We start from the raw sequence: 17,984 nt of genomic DNA, 5'->3' as shown, positions 1-17,984 counted from the left end.
GAAGAGCTAAAGTGCACACCTAATGAAACGTTTAATAAATTCACACACTGTATACAGTAGCAGCATAAATATTGTGTAATTTCCCATCACAGTCATTATTCTAATCCCACCTCTAATGTTAATTTATCTAATTTCTTCAGACTGTGCAGCCGTTTCTTCGCTACATATTAATTAAACTTCATCCTAAAAAGTGTGAATATTCAGTATTTGTATTCCCGTGGTAAATAATTGCAAACTTAATTGTCAATTAACGGATGTTTAGTTTTGAATTAACGTACATCATCATGCATATTTATTCATCTTTTATTTTTTTAACTGTAACAACGCTTTAAGATGGTTTCGTCATTTGTTTTGGCAGCTGGTGCGGTACATCGGATTAGCCTGTTCACTGAGTTGCATCGGCTCGCCCACCTCATGCACTGCAGTTACATAACACATGAGAGGAGATTTGTTTTTAAACAATCTTGTCTCCTTATTTCAGCGAGTGCTGAATTAACCTACTGTACATGAGAAGCTATGAGAACAGCTGCTGTTTGTAAGAGAGACTCTCTGACTACAACTGCTGCAGGATAAAGGAGCGTGTGCATGCGTTGTGCACCGTCAGAGGGAAACTGTATTAATGAAGTAGTGAAATAGTAAAGTCAGTGGTTGTTACAGTAGCGTAGTCGTAGTAGAAGTGTGTGTGTGTTGCACAGTGCATCCCTCCGTCTACAGGAGTTTCCTGCAGTGTGTAAGTGCATGGGTGCACATGTGCATGTGGTTGTTGTTGTGGTGGGGAGGAGGATGTCATTTTCCCTCTCTATTTCACTCTTTCTCATTCTCTCCCACCCCCCACTCCTCGCCACCTCCACCCTCACAGGACAGTGCATTGTTACATTCATAACCATATGGTGTGTGGGACATGACTCCACTTCCCTGTCTGCTGGCCAGGTTTCTGCTGATTCCTGTATCTGTGTTGTAATTGGCAGTTACATAAAAAAAAACAAATAATAAAAAAGAAAAAAAATGTGGAGCTTGTAACTGTGCAATGCCGTCGTCATCCTCATGTAGTCCCCGGCGCCGCCCGCCCGCACGCTGTATCTGTATGTGTGTTGACAGTGAAGCTGCAGCTCCTCCTACATAATGCAGTAGAGCAGCAGAGACGCATCAGACTCATATGAATCAACTGTGTTTGTTAATGTGAGGTTTTTAGTACAGATAGTGCATAGTTAAGTGAATAAATAGTATTAACCATCTGAATTAAGAGCCAGTTAATGATATTTTCCTGAAACGTAAATGTTAAATCAGCAACAGGTCCTGTTTTCAAAGCAGCTGATGTTGAGCGGTGATGAGCTGTGAGGCAGGAAGCCGGTTGAAGGTTTGTCACTTGATGCATATGTGCTCATGATGATATCTAGAAAACATTTTACTGTGTGCAAAAGCATCTGCACATGGCAGGAAAACAGACGGTCACTCTCCTCCATTCAGCTCCATGACTTCTTCAGAGGTGTCCACTGACATCCACCGCTTTAAGCTGCTGCTAAGCGGGACATGTTTTAACAGATTATAAAATGGATAAGTGTAGACAACCATCTGTGACTCGTGGCAGTTCCCACATATTTATCTGTGGGTCATTAAAACGTATATCATCATATATGTACCACGGTCGAGGAGGTTGGTGCATGAATTTGAATTTATATTTTTTTAAGTGTCATGCACCAATTAAGGCACTATATTTCATATTTAGACAACAAACAAAATTATCAGAGTACAGACAAAACAAAAACCAAATGGAATTCACATAAATAATTCACTTTTTCTTAGTGTCCAGGCACTTTTTATGAAAGTAGATGTAGTAAAGACTTCTTTTCTGAAGAACCATTCCAACTTAACCTCATCATCATCAGCCCAAAACAACTCAGGCTTCACATTTTGCATTTTCTGAAACAAAAACTGCCTGGCTTCGTCATATAACGGACAATGAAACACAAAATGCAGTTCATCCTCAATTACATTTAGATTACATACATGTAATGTGCATATTGTAGTCTTCCCTGCTCAGGTACTAATTAGATTGCCAGAGGGAGAATCCCAGCCCTCAACTGCGCACATAAAGATCTCTTGGATCTATCCAGTGGCAAAGTCACATAGGGTTCTGGACAATACACATTTTTCAACTTGCAATAAGTTCTGAGCTTTGGTGTAAACCAGATATCATTAGCCCATTTTTCTTGCATTGCATTCCTACATTGTTGCATCGCATTCCTGCATTGTTAAAGGACAGGTTCACAGTTTTCAAAATAATAATCATGTGTCACTATCAACATGTTCATCATCCTTCATGATACTGCACATTTTCTATAACTTACCTGTTTGATTTTGAATTTCCCTAAGGCTTAATTGCCTACCGTACATAACGAGAGCTTTTGTGTGACAGCTAGGTGACTGTACACCTGCAACAGACCAGCTTGTACTGAACTCTTAGCTCCACACATGCTCTACCTCTTTGCCCATTTTTGGATTAGCTGGGAGTTAAGTGGAGTCGCTCAGAGCCAACACGGCGATGATGGGAGCAGCTCGCTCTGAGCTTCAGAATGGCTCCTGAGAAACGTGTCGAGTGACGTCACGCAGAGGATTCATCCATCTTTAATCACAGTCTATATGAGATCAGTAATGTTGCCAAATTATGACTCACCACCCTCTCTTTAAAAACTTCTAGTCATTGATTTAGGCGTTCAGATGATCCTCTGGGTCACCATCAAGTCCATGTGAACGTGTATGAGAGGCTTAAGTCACCCAGGCTTAACAATCTATATCAAGACAAAACCAGTTACATGGTGCCCCTGTCACATTTGTTCATTACACAGGACAGTGCAGGTGTAGTATCCTAAATTTAGCATGTGATTTAACACATTCCAACGCAGCAATGACTCTGGACACAGTGATTTCTGCAGAGATCTGCTCTCTCTGTTACTATAGGGGCATAAAAATACTTTTTTTTTTTTTTTTTTTTTTTTCAGCTGCTAATCTGAGCCTGTTACAGAAGCATGTGCAAAAATTACTTAATATCCCTCTCAATGTATTGGATAACATGTTGAAAACACCAACACCACCTACTATTCTCAGCAACTGGAGGAGTCACTGTGCATCTGTAGTCACTGTTATGTGTTCATTGATTTTGTTATAGACGTTCAGACCTTGTAACCAGCTCTGCATGGGCTTTTCCTCTCGCTGCCTGCTGATTATCCATTTTATAATCTGTGGTTATCTAATACGTTCAAGTCCAGCTGCTGAGATTAGCCCAACGAGTCCAACCTTCAGGTTCAAGGTCTCACAATTCAACAACAATTGAGTCTTACAAAAACATTTCCGAGCAGACATTTGTCTTTTTCCCCCCATGATTTTGTTTATTTGCAGTTGATTTAATTCCATTCTGCGACTTTGTGAATCTTATCTGTTGTTTCATACTTGACTTCTTGTGCCCTGGGGCTGGTTTTAGTAACATGCTGCAGACAATGATGGAGTTATTTAGGCATGAGTTTCTAACATTGACACAGAGCGGGGAGTGTTTCCTCTTCCTAAGGAACAACTTCTGAAGGGTTTGCCTTGGAAAGAGAAGTTGTTTTCTCTTCCGCCCATGCTGTTGCTTCCTGAGCTTTCAGCAGGAAGGAATTCCCTCTAGTGCCTGTTACCCACCCTACATCCTAACACACACACACACACACACACGCACACACACCAAGGAGCTGGTTTCACGCTCCTGTAAAGGTCGAAACGCAGTGAAAAGCGCCTTTCTAAAAGTCAGATAAATATCCGTTTAACACCAAAGGCCCGGTTCAGATCTGGTGCCTGATCTCAAACCAGTGCCTTTTTTTTCTTTTCTTTTCTTTTTTTTGGCATTTTTAACAGCCACAGAATTGGATCTCAGCCAGGAGGACTGTTCACAAAGGGGGGAGGAGGTGGTGGGGGGGGATTAAGAGTGACCAACAAGACCAAGCAAAACTGGGAGAATACAAAAAAATATATTACCATTTTGTCTAATTCAGAGAAGAACCAGTGCTACAGTATGGACGTGAAACCAGCTAGTCTTGCTTATACTGTCTTGAAATTTCAACTTGAAACAGTTTTTGTTTGGTCTTTAATGCACTTTGTAAAGTTTTGAACTCTTATATGAGAAATTTTGCAATTTTTTCAGTGTTTTCTTTTTAGCACCACCACAAAAAGACAATGCAGTCCAACATGCAAGGTTCAAAATCTGTCTCTGTGATTGGAGCCACGTTGGACTCACTGGGGGATGTGGTGGAGACAGTGGCGGCCTTAGACATCTGGGGGCCCGTTTCAATATTTCATATGAGGCCCTACCCTGTTAAACATACAATTATTTGCCAGCTATGAGCCCATGTGTCGCTGATGCTTTAAACCCTGAAAGGAGGCAGTAAACGCATTATCCATGCATCCCAGGTAGGCTATGCACTAAAAAAAAAATCACTATCAGGGCAAGAAACCAGGACTTAGCAGAAAAAACGAGGACTGAAGTTGGTTTTCATCAAAAAGCAAAATCATTAGGCCTATGTACATTTTCAGACATGAGGAATCTTAACACAGTCAAAAACTACAGGCTTTAACAATATTCTGAATTTAAATTGCCAACAAAAGTAATGAGAGCAAAGTGCTCTGCGTTATTTCAGCACCACGGCCACGGAGAAGGAAAGGACGAGACATGCGGACAGACAGACGTCTACAGGCGCTGATCCTGTCGGTGCTGCGGTGCTGGAGCAGCAGACAGACAGCTGTCTCCTCCATTATTAAAATCTGTAGCCTAAATAAGCTGCCAATAATATCACATTTTAGTTGTGCTCGCGCTGTGTTTTATTTCTCTGTTAAGTTAGGACGTACGCCTGTTTGGAGGCATTTTAACCCGAGGAAAAAAAAGAAAAGAGGAGGAAAGTGATTGACAGACGTCAATCATCAGGTTACGCAACTGGGCGCACGTCAGGAGGAAAGCAGGAAAAACAAAAGGACATTAGAAACGCTAAGAATACTAGGAATAATACTGGGAGAAGGAAAACGAGGGTCTATTGATAGTTTGCGGGCCGTTTTCAAAGGTAAGCCTACGTTGTTATTGATATTTCCTGCCGTATTATTAATTAGGAGCGATTACTACCGTCGCGGTGTGGCATGATACGCGCATCAGGTTGTAGAGCGGATCAGGGGTCGAGTGTGTGACCGCACGGTGGACAGAGCTGTTTGTGGTGGATGTAGGCCTGTGTGTGTATGTTAAGGTGAAACTTAGGTGATGAATTATTGTAGGCTACTGTCTTTTACTTGGTGGCTGGCAGCTGGGGGCCCCCCTGGTGGCTGGGGCCCGTTTCAATTGAAACGGTTGAAACATAGGTAAGGCCGCCTATGGGTGGAGAGATGGTAAAGGGCATTCTGATGTAGAAAAGATGTAGAAAATCCTTGCACGAAATGTCCGATGTGCATGATACCATTCAGTATCGCGATGGCGACATGACCTGCAATAAATACACAAATGTTCAGGTGTGTGTGCATATTAACCATACAGTACCTGTGTCTTTCGGGAAACAACTGGATAAGCTGTAGTACATATGCCAGGCCTGTGGTGGCGCTGTAACACTGGCACACAAATTCACGCAAAAACAGAGATAAGAGTGGAAACATTGAGCGCTGTAAACAAACTCAAAACATACTAAGTTGTTCGAACAAATATGCCGATCGATGCGGAGTAGATTGTTGTTGTTACGTCCAGCGGTGTAGCTCAGGTTACAGCTTGCTGATCACATTTCAGGCAACCTTTTGTCATGTGTTTAATGTGCATGTTGATATTGTAGTGGCGATTAAAATAAGGTTAATCCATCAGCCCTATATCCATCAGGATGTTTTAATTCCTGCAAATGGCAGATGATCTGACAGACAAATGACTTTTCTCTTAAGGGATTAATGAAGTCATTCTCATTCTCTCATTGGTGCTATAGGGTTAGGGTTGTAGGTTGCTGTACGTTGCTGGGGAAAACGTAGACATACAATGTTCCCAAGTAAAGGTGGTCAACTCTACATGAGCACATCTTTGACCCTCCACAGGGTTTAAGGCTTTAGATTATGGATGTAACTCACAATTATAGATTTTCGTGGTACGATTGAGAAATAATCACGGTATTACGATTATCACGATTATTATGCATTAATCAATTTCACAACACTATTAATGTGTAAAATCAAATACAGTTTAAGCGAAATGTTTGTGTTATAAATCTTAAATAGTTGTATCTTCCGACAGCAATCACTTATATAGAGTGTTTGGTCTGAAACACGGGTCTGTCAGTCACTCTGCTCTGCTGTAAGCCGAGGAGAAAACTTTCCTTGTATCCTACAACCTTTATCCAATGAGGAGAGAGAACGGCATAAAGGAGCGGTCCTCTGTGTGTGCAGCCAAGGGATGCGCGTGAATGTGGTATGTTTTTTTAAATTACAAATGACACTCTAGCATTTAAATTCCTACCAATTCAATGTTACGTAAAAGGACCAGTATCTGTGCATTTACCATTACTTTGGCGCACATCTGTCAATATGGTTCCGATGTTAATCTTTTTTGGAAAGTGACGGTATTTAAGAATCTTTACCATTAATATAATTGTGGCGTTTAATACCGCGATTCATTTTGAAAACAAGTAATTGTGACATCCCTATTATAGATATTATGCAGAGTGCAGTGCAGTAACTCACTCATATCATTCTCCAGTGCGTCATGATGTCGGCCTGCGTCTCAGTGTGTGCTCGGCTCAGCTCAGCTCGGCTTCTCTCACATGGCAAGACAGCTCTTCTCCAAAAGTTATTCTGAAAGCCAAGCGCATGTGTTCACCTTAATCAGCCGGGGCATCACCAGTCAGCCCGCTAATCCCCGGACTCACAGGCTTTAATCTAACTAATTTATCCCTGAGCCAATTTACCCACCTGACAGCCTTGACTCATTTCACTTTCTTACATCATCTGAGCTCCCGGTGCTCTGCTCCTCTGGCGTCCTGACGGTCTCATCATGTCTCTGCTCTGACGAGTCTTTACAGTCGTTATTTATCTCAGCTGCAAACTCCATTTCCCACTGCTGCCTGTTTATTCTGCTCACTCTCTGCATGTCTACCCCCCTCTGCCTCTTACACACACACACACACACATACACACATACCCTTACTCACAGTTAGTCCAGAGAGAGGGTGGGGGGTTAGTTTTCACTTGGCTGACCTCAGCCCCACCCTCCACACAGACCCCACCCTGCCCTGGGCCCCGCGGTGCTGCATTCAGCAGCCAGCAGATGCTCTCCAAATGAATCAGAGTGGAGCTGTTCGTGCTCTCGGCTCGGTGGTGGTGGTGGTGGAGGATGGGATAAGGAGGGTCTTTAGTTGGCCTCCCCACCCCACACTGCCCCTGCCACCCCTCAGTCTTTGTCCCACACATGAGCCCCTCCCCAGGAAAACTTCACACAATGCACAGCACGATTTTATTGGAAGTGAAGTTAGAGGTGATCCTTTAATAGATCTTAATGTAAAAAATGTTAAAACTCTGAACACAGAGAGCTTCTTAATGCAAATAGAACAACAATTATTTTAATTATCCAATAATCTGTCAATTATTTGGTCTATAAAACATCAGAAAAAGGTTGATTCAACACCAAAAGGTCCAGTCTTTGAGAATCCATCAAAAACAGCATGAAAATAGACGCTGATCATTTAAATTTCTTGACTCAACCAACTGTTGCACAGTCATCTGTTTCCATTTAACCCTTTTTTTAAAGTAGTTTGACATCAGCAAAGCAGAACACAGCGCACCAGTATCAGTCTGTACTGACTGCTAATGACACATGAGGTTGTAATAATAACCATCACCCATATGTACTCTGTTAATTTCCACTGTTGTTGATTTAAGCGCTATCTCTGATTGGCTGTTTGATCACGCTGTTATACATGTAAATCTGTTGGGGTTTGCTGCATCAGCTCCTGACACAGTGTTACATAAATGAGTAATATTCCCTTCTTCCCTTAAGTAATGAAACTTATTATTGAGTTTCTGTTTTATTTTTTGTCACGCTCTCTCAGAGCAGAAGTAGCTCCTGGAGTTTCAACGAAAGAAGGTCCATTTCTAATAATAATAAAGTATATATTTTCATTTCACCAGATAAGAACCAAATATATAAGAGTTTATTTATAAATAATCTTAATCCAATCTGCTAAAGAAATAAACAATGACGCCATCTTTCTATAGATGCATGCTCTTCAACAAAGGTCGTACAGTAGACGTCGACAGTAAAAACAAACTGTTGTAGGAGCAGAACGAGCTTGTTTTGGTTCAAGGAGCCAAAGCTGTTGGTTCAAAAGTGCAGTTTGTCTGGTGCACATTCCTCTGTGTTTCTGAGAGAATGAAAATAATATAATATAATATAATAATAACAACAATATGGGAAACTTTAAACCACTTTGTGTTGTTTCTGTTTCATCTTGTCCACATGAGTCCATGTGTGTGCTCGGCTTTTTTTTTTCCAGCTTCTCTCTGTGTAAGAATCTATGTGTGTGTGTGTGTGTGTGTGTGTGTGTGTGTGTGTGTGTGTGTGTGTGTGTGTGTGTGTCTTTGTGTCAGATGACCTATTGAAATCATTGCGGTGCAGTGTGCCTGTTACCAAGGCAACACAGGCTTCTCCGTCTCTCTCTCTCTGTGTCTATCTCTCTGTCTCCCCTCCTCTTTCATTTCCCCTCCACACCAGACTGAGGTCATGTGACCGCTCTGACGTCAAGCTGGGGAGGCAGGCAGAGAGAGAGAGAGAGGGAGAGAGGAGCGAGTTAGTTTGTGAGCCTCTAACAAACCTCCAGCTCCAACTCGTCTCTGAGAGTCTGTCAGTCAGCGTTCGCTCTGTCTCACTCGTCTCCTTCTCTCCTCCTCCTCCTCCTCCTTCTCACCGCTCCTCTGTCCTCCTCCTCTTCTCTGTCCTCTCTCCTATCTCTTCTCTCTCTCTCATCTTTGTTTCTTTCTGGTTGCACTCCTTATTTTTCTGCTTCTTCTCCTCCTCGCCTGTTGCTTCTCCTGCAGCCGCTGCTGCCGCAAAAACTTTAGTCTAAGGGGGAGAGCGCTGGGTGATGGGCTGCTGAACGGCTTGTACGTCGCTACAAAGTGAGGTAAGCTTCCTGTGTTTTCTCTTTTGTGTGTGTGTGAATGTTGTGTTGCTTTTAGGAGGCCCACACTGGTTGCTTCCAGACGAGCATGCCGTGCACGCAAGTTCAGAGCTGGATGAAAAAAGCAAAGAGGACAGCTCTTATTAGCTTGTGCAGTTCGAGGAAAGTCTGTAGGTAAAGTTTAGAGTGAAATAACAGCAGTAGATGTGGTGGTGAGAGGAGAGGAGACTAAGCTGCTTTCTCTCTCTCTCGCCAGATCTGTTTTCAGACCCCCCCCCTGCAGGAAATGAGTGATGATAGAAAAGAGAGAAATAAGGGGAGTGCGATCGTTAACAAAGGGGGGGCAGAGCATGTTATGTGTGGAGTGGCTGGAAGTGATGGGCAGTTCCACATGGCTTTTCCTCCCAAAGCGTTGCTAATGTTAGAGGCAGTGTAACATAGTGTGGGCTGCACAGAGGCAGAGGCAAGAGAGAGAGAGAGGGAGAGGGGTAGAGCAGCTGCCACCTGCCCCCCCACCCCCCCACCCTCCCACTAACACCCACCCTGCTCTCAGTGGGGATGGGAAAGCCTCAGAGGTATGTGCTGCAAAAATCTGAACTCCTATAGTCTCAAGGTCAGTTTTTTTTTCCCTAAAGAAAACCAAGAGGAGCAAGGAGGGAAGGGTTTATTTATTAAAAGGAGTTTATTTTTTATTTTTTTTTAAGGATTTTCTTGACAGTTGTCCAGCCTGCAAACCTCCACTCACGACCTCCCACCCCCTCATTACCCCCCCCACCCCCCCACACACACACGCGCATACACCCCTGCTCCCTGCGTGCCTCAGACAAAGGCACGCCGGCCCACATTTAGCCCAAACAGGGTGGAAAGAAAAGGGAAACAAGTGGTGGTTTGGGTCTTTCTTCAAAAAAATACTCCCCATCCTCTCATTCTCCCTCCCCACCTCCCTCCCTCCCCCTCTCCTTCTCTCTCTCTCCCTCCCTCCTTCTCAGCTGCTCTCAGACTTGATCTATTGCCTCGTGCCTCCGAGCTCCAACTTAACGAAGTGGAGACGAGCCAAGAGGAGCATGTAACAGGTCTTTGTCAAAGTCTCCCAAGTGTCATAAGAGCAGGTTTAAACTGACTGGAGCTGTAGCTTGGGGTTTTTTTTTCCATCGTTCATTTAAAACATGTTTTTTAATCAGTAAATGTCACCATAGTTGGATAAAGATCATGTAAACAAACAGTAAAGTTAAAGGAGTTATGACATGTATAGTAGTGAATCATCCTGCTCTGGTGTCTCCACGGAGAAGCTCAGTCAGTTTGTATGAATTTGACTTTTAATTGTTAGTTTTACACGTCAGTTTAGAGTACGTTCGCCCTCCTCCAGCGTGTATTGTCCTGTACGTGTGACGGTGCATCATCCAGAAGTGTCTTCCTGTTGTGAAATGAGCTGCATTTACAGTATACGACAAGAGGCCATTTTGAGCCAAGACACGGAGACTAAAGTTATGTCCTCCTTTTGTTTTCACGTCCATCTCCTTTGGTAAGACTTAATATTTGTGTGCACGGCACGCTTATACTGTTGTTGCGCGTTTTGTGTGTTTTTTAGTGTTATATGTGTGTGTTACAAACTGGGCACGGTGGCAGGACTCCCTCTGACACGGCACACACACACACACACACCTCGAGCATACAGCCAGTCGCTTTATCTGACATCCTGCAGCAATGGATTGTCTCGTGTGAGCGCGTGTGTGTGTAAGTGTGTGTGTGTTGTGTTGTTGAATGTCTTCCTACAAGACAATGTTTGCGAAAGAGGCGAACACATATATCATCCTAAATGTTTTATAGTTTTAAGTCTTGAAACAGCTTCGTGGACTGAATTCAGACGACCACATGTGGTGTTTTGGCTTTTATGTCATATATTTACATAGCGGATCAGTGGATTTATGTTGAAATGATTAAAAAAAAAAAAAAAAACGTGCATTGCAATATGCATATCCTACATTAAAGACATCATGGATGCTGGTAATCAGGGTGAAACCTCTGGATGTGAGCAGCTTCAAACAGCTTACAGGGATCTGTCATGTGAATGATGCGATACTTCAGGCTGACTCTGTCATTTCATGCCAAACAGCTCGATACGCACACGCACACATGCACGCATTATAACGGAGGTAATGGGATGATTGAGCGGGGGTGAGATTGGTTACCATGGCATTTTCTCATTTTGCTCTCCAGCTTTCATTTACACCGAAAACGCACCAGGGTCAGGCTCTCTACCGGTGCTGGTGGTGGAGGTGGGGGGGGGGGCATGGCGTTATCTCTGGGTCAGATCCTCGTGTCTAAATTTTTTCAACATGCAACTAATAAATATGTGTCTCTTTATTACTTCTGCACCTCTGCGTCACATGCACCGGGGGTGATACTGCAGGGCTGAGCTCATTAATGTCCTCATAACAATTAGAGAACCTCGTCCTCCCTGCTTCATCTAACAGCTGTTTGGAGCTGCAGAGTTTTTTAGGCGTAAAAAAAAAAAAACATACTGTAGCACTTCCTGATCGATGACTGGTTCGGTTTGAAAGCTGAAACTTTCCACTGACCAACCACAGTAAATCTAGAGATGTCAAAGATCCACGGCTTCCTGTTAACGCCCGCTATCATCTTTCTGCTGCATAACAAAATATGTTGCATGAATTTTTAGGCAAATCTATAACAACAACAACACAGCTGAGAGGCAGCAGGTGTTTTTTTTTTTTTTTTTTTTTTTTTTACAATGAGAGACTCTGGCACTTGTGTGGAGATAATGATCCAGTTTAAACATAAACATCATGTTTGTATTTTAACATGTTGGAGGATTTTCTGCTTTGCTTCTTCTACACCGGGAGTTTAAGGCGAATTGAAAACAATGCAGTACAGTAGCAGATGGTGCAGTATTACACAATTACACAATCCTTCATTCTCAGCCTGTTATCTGCTCTTACAGCGATTACCATCACTACTCTACACATATAGATCATCTGCTTTTAGTTGTGTATGAGTGAGTGTGTGTAAGTGTGCAGCTTGTATCTTTGTGGTTGCAGGTGGGTGAAAGTAGAGTGGCTGTGCTGCATGTCTGCAAGTGTGTGTGGAGAAAATCCAGAGCTCTTGCTGTGTTTCAATTGATTTAAGGAAGTTATATCATGGAAAAAAGTGACTTGTCTCCCTCCTGCAGTAGCCCACACACACACCACACACACACTGTGATGTGTTTATGCCCATATCTGTTTTAAAAACATGATGAAAACAGTTTAAATCTCAGCTGAACCATACAAACCAGCGCTCTATAACATAACATCCCATTATGTACTTAAAGGGAGTCTCGTGTAACCGTGGTGGAAACTTTAACTTTAAGGCAGTTTATGTAACGTGCTGCTGATTTATGAGCAGAGCCGGCCAGAGAGAGAGACAGAAACAGAGAGAGATGGAGGGAGTTAAAGTGAGGGATACAGTGAGAGATAGAGAGAAGAGACAGACGCTGGAGGAGGCAGTTGGAGCTCTTTCCTGTCTCGATTCCTCTCGCTTCTTTATCAGGTGGTAAATAATGGCCACTTTGAGTGATGGAGCTTTTTTTTTCTTTTTTTTTTTTATAAACCAGGAAACAGACTCAATGAGTCTCAGCGTTCAGATAAACAGACGTCCGACAGAGCATTTACTTTGGAAAGCAAAAACCCAGCCGACGTTATATACCTGCACTCTTAATTGTTTTGTTAATGGTAAGTGATTGTCGGCCGTCGGAAACACCTTAGGCCCCGTCAAGTGTTTGTTTCACACTCTAGTCTTCTAGAGTGTTTAAGTGTTAATGTTGTTTAAGCAGCAACAGCATTAGTACCGATCCGAGCCCCCATGGGTGTGTAGGTTTTAAAACTGAACTGTGGTCATGTGCGTCGTTGGTGTGTTGCTATCTTCAGGCAGCAGAAAGTAATATAGGTCGTATAGGACGAGCGTAGGTAGCCAGGTTTTAGAAATTGGTGAGGTCCGGTCAGCTGCAGAAAATGTTCACATTATTTGACAAAAAACTATGCATCACTTTGGACCCCTCTAGTTATTTTATAGGCTGTACATAATCACTTCAAAATGACCCACAAGACTTTTTATTATTATTGTTATTATTATTATTATAGACCCATTAGATGGGATGGATGAAAGGAGGCTGCTTGAGCTTTACACCGCTGACTATTAGAACAGAAATGTCCTGTGGTTTTCAGCCTTCTATGATTATATTGAGCGTAACGTTTACAGCTGCAGTGCAGTGAAAAAGTATTTGCCCCCTTCCTGATTTCTTACTTATTTGCAGATTTGTCACACTTAAATGTTTTTTTATTTTTATTTATTATAGTATTTTGGTAGGACACATTTCAAGACCAGTCAGTGGTCCTGAAATGTGTGTTTCTCTTCTGTAATTCACATTCTACATCTCGGAGGCAACGTCTTTCCACATACGGACTTCCTTTGCCTTTCAAACGGAGCAGAACCGGTCTGACACAACACCGGCGGTAGAAGCAGGGCCATGGAGCTATGAGCCGCGGACGAGCACGAAAAAACAAGCGCACATCGAAAGTTATGGATGAAATTTTTACCGAGGTCCGGACCTCGGTGACCTCATAGCTGGCTACGGCCGTAACTTGGATTTAAATGAGGCTCCTCCTCCCGTTCGTCACCTACTACATTTACAGTTTCATAATGAACCAAAAACATCACATCAAGTGTGTGTGATGCTGTACACAGACCACTTGTTCCTCGGCCCTCCACACTCTGATTGGTTTATTGCATGTTATGCCCAAAACACTCCCAGGATTAATTAATGGACTAAGTACAACCCCTGTGAATCATGCGCCTGATGGAGTGACCTTCTTTTTCACAGTTAAATAGACCCAAAATGCACTTTATACTGTTAAGATACAGCCTCACTCCTCTGTGTGTGTGTGTGTGTGTGCACATGATGATCCCCGTGGTGGAAAATTCACCTTTTTCATCCTGCGGTTACAGATACACACACACACACACGGCAGATCAGAGGATATATATTGAACAATAAAGGCACCTGCTCATCAAACGTCGCTCCTCCGCATTCATCAGGTTGTCACAAACCTCCACGGGCGTCAGGGTGCAAATTGACACATTTTGTGCAGCAGCATGTGACTTTTTAAAAGGTGGAAAAAAGCTCTTAAAATGTTGCACGCTCTCACATAAACTTCTCCTCAACAAGAGCTCCCTTCACGCCACCGCCTCTGGTTTCAACCCGGCAAACAAAAACATCACTGAGGGAACTGTCACAAGTCGGTCTTAAGTAATTCACATTGGCCTTGAAAACTCTGAGAGTGCATTTATATTCTTACACTCTGTAGCTTTAGGTTTGTTGTCCACTTGTTTTTTGTTTTGTTTTTTTATTTTTCTTCAGGGTCTATGACCATGTGAGGTGACAAACATAAAACTAGGTAACCTGGAGAAGCTTCACTCAAAAAGTGCAGATTTTTGTTTGACATTGATAGAACATGAAAAACCAGAGATATGCTACAGTAGTTTTAATTGGATCGTACAATATTATTTATTTATCAGAGCGTAACACTGAGATGGGATGGGATAGGCAGACGTTGCATTTCTTTTAATATATTCATAATTTTTTGTTAAAGGGACAACGAGGAGTTTCTGAAAGCGCTTTCACACTACATTTCCCATGAGCCTCTGCGTGCACGGTGAAATTCTTGGACAGGCGCAAGACGAAGGAAAGCGAAAACATTTGCCAAGAATGTTTTCATTGATCAAGAACGAAAGTCAAAGGTTCGAAGACGATCAGATACCGTCGTAGTACCATAAACAATGCCAACTAGCGATCCGGCAGCATCGCGGAAACCGAAACTAGGAAATGCTGGGCGAGTCAACCACAATATAATAATATCAAAATAACGATAAAGACAAAACGATATATTATTAACAAGTGGGTAACATAGATTCATCCACATTAATATGAGACTCTTTTATAACCAAAAGCAAATTTACAAAATGGGAAAAAAAGTGTTTAATCAGCTGATACTACTCTACATGATGCTTGTGTAATTTTGGGTCCGATCAGATCATATTGGTGAAGTTATGCTGAAAAGAAAGATACCAAACATGAGTATGGTAAACATTTTTTTTTATGTGCTATCATGTTATATGAAGGCAAAACAGGCTCAGACCCCTGAAGGGTTAAAGTGTGTGCAGCAGAGACAAGCAGCAGTGAAACATGCAGCACATACACTGACTCCTCTCCATGTACGTGCACCTGGCTCACTAACAATGGTAAATGGCACTCGAATCTCAAAATTAGTTTATACAGTGTAATTTTCCCCACTGTGGAAATGTCAGCCTGAGTGTTGACTTCACTTGAGCGGCTCTGACACCTCTCTCTCCTCTCAGCCTGGACAGTGGAGGTACAACACAATCCCCTGGTTGAAGTTTATAGTTCACCTCGGGTCAAGTGGAGATTACTCATCCACTGTCAGAGCACCAACTGCACTAGATGGATGCGTCGTGGGTTCATCGGGGCGTTTCGAACCCTGTTAAGGACGAGTTTTTTGTTGTTTAGTTTTCAGTTTTTGCTTTGCTCTGCTCTGCTCTGCATCTTATTGTTGTGTTTATATTTGAACATATGCGGCGGCGGCGCAGGAAGGATACATTTTTACAGCGCCTGTCTGCCCGAACACAGTGACCTCCATCCTGTGCTGTAGCTGCCGTAGCTGCTGTGGCCTGGGACTCATCAGTGATTGTAAGGAGAGGAAAAAATACCTTCAGAAATATGACATCAGCTCCACTTATGGAAATATTCAATGAGTTCGCTGGACGTTTGACAAACAGCAGCGCTCTGTCGTCTTCAGCCTGGATCATGGAAGCTGGATCTTTTTCTTTCTTTTTTTTTGTGCGGTTGCGTTTTTAAAGGGATGATATATAGGAAGGCTGTAAGGACTGGGAAGTGGTGTGTCAACAGTTTACGTTGGACCATATCTGACCCAGAGATGAGTTTATGATAAAAATAAAACAAGTTTTTTCCCTCAGAGGAGCAGCGGTGTATAAATAATTGCACTTGCCATCGTCCCCCCCACCACCACCCTCCCTCCTCCTCCTCCTCCTGTGAAAGCATTTCATCTCAGACAGACGCGGTGCGAGTTCGGAGGGACAGCTGGTCAGCTCTGGCGCTCTTTGTCATTCTCCCATGGGCTTCTATATGAAGAGATCAGAGGTCACGCAACTTAAAATCCACAGCCCCCAACAGGCTGCAGAGTGCAGAGAGCTCTCAAAGATGGCCCCCAGTGAAAAGGTCCCACACAGAGTCACACTTGCTGACATGGATCTTTTTTTTTTCTTTTTTTTTTAAAGGAAAGTCTTGGCCTATAGGGTGCCATGCATTGGTTCAGGGAGGGGGGGGGGAAACTATGGGAAACAGATGTTCTATTTTTAGATGCAGAGGAATTCACACACACGCTGTTGTGTCATCGTGAACACAAGAGAAGCTGCTGCTTTCAGAAGTTTATTTGTCTGTAGTTGAACTATCTATCTGCGATCTGTGGCTCTTTCATATTTATTTTTAATTCTTATTAAGTGTTTTCTTACCCATTTTGTTGACTGCTGTGTTTGTAGAGCACTTTGCAAAACTTTTTATGTTTCCAAAATGTGCTATATAGAAATTATCTGTGAATCAAAGATGTAAAGTTAACATTATCTTTATTAGTGTGTATCATCAGGATGCATGTATTGCATTTGGTGAACAAGGTTTGGTCAGTGTTGAATACTTAACATATAATTATTTTCGTCTGTGCGTTTTGGTTTCAGAGAAACTGAGCGTGTGGTTTTTGCTTTGCGATATTAGAGCCATGCGAGTATTTGTGTGCGCGTGTGTGTGGTGTTCTTTGTGGAGATTTATCTCTCACACTGCGAACAAAGGAAACAACGAGAGACCAAAATAAAATAGTCTTTATACGTATAAAGCTGAGCGATGAGCCTGTTTCTAAAAGTGAATACTCAATTTAAAAAAACTGTGTTTGGCAGAACAGAGCAAGAAAAGAAATGTAAGAGCCAAAAAATTGACTTCACAAATCCAGAAAATATAAATTTCATCCTCCGTCTCTGCAGCAGCGAGGTAAAGAGAAGAAATGCGCCCAATGTCACGCAGAATGAAGCCCTGCCCGGCGGTCCGTCGCTGAACCACTGTGCATTATGCTGCAGCAAAAGTTTGGCGAGGTCTCGATGTTTTTTCAGGGAATACCACACATGTTTCTGTCTGTTCTGCACTTCAGTGTAAATGATTCTTCCTCGGTACAACCTGACCTCGCATCGTAGTGTCAGGGTTCAATAATTCAATAATTCAATAATTCAGCCTTGATTATTTAATTTAAAAAGTAAAATCTGATATTTTTTATTTTAGGAATCACAGGTAGAAATCTTACAGCACACACTGTGAAGGATAAAATGTGTTCATAAGAATCCGTCCTACTACTGTTGACAGTATGTTGAACTCATACCTGCATTTTTTTTTGCATTGAAATGCAATAATAACAACATGTATATTACATCCCAAAGGGAGTGTTTCACATGACAATATGGCAGCTCTGAGGTGATGGATCTCTGATACACAGCTACTTAAAATTCCTCAGCGCTTGCAGAGATCTTTGGCAGTCAGGGTGCATGCCTGAGTGGGGTACGTGAGGCGAAGGAGAGATGAGTGGTACCATCACTGAACTGTCGCTTGAAAACAACTTGAAATGCAATATGTTCCTTGGAAATTGCTTTTCTGAAGCTGCATGCGCTCTTATTGTGAGCAAAGATGGCTGTCTGTCA

At 42.6% G+C, this 17,984-nt stretch overlaps 1 protein-coding gene across 3 annotated transcripts in view; it reads left to right on the top strand.

Moving 5' to 3' along the window:
• Window positions 1-17,984, top strand: part of ncalda (neurocalcin delta a) — a 76,159-nt gene that overhangs the window by 26,160 nt on the left and 32,015 nt on the right. The window contains exon 1 of one of the 3 annotated variants that reach the window (XM_083989743.1): window positions 8,873-9,158. The exons of 1 other annotated variant lie outside the window; for it this stretch is intronic. The gene's annotated coding sequence lies outside the window, so the exon portion shown is untranslated. Of the gene's footprint in view, window positions 1-8,872; window positions 9,159-10,612; window positions 10,678-17,984 lie in introns of those variants that run through there. One more of the 3 variants, XM_083989744.1, reaches the window with a different exon arrangement.

Source organism: Trachurus trachurus (genome assembly GCF_905171665.1).
Source record: "Trachurus trachurus genome assembly, chromosome: 16".
In the NCBI taxonomy this organism is placed as follows: Eukaryota; Metazoa; Chordata; class Actinopteri; order Carangiformes; family Carangidae; genus Trachurus; species Trachurus trachurus.
The sequence above is the reverse complement of the archived record's forward strand: the minus strand, read 5'-3'. Positions and strand labels throughout refer to the sequence as shown.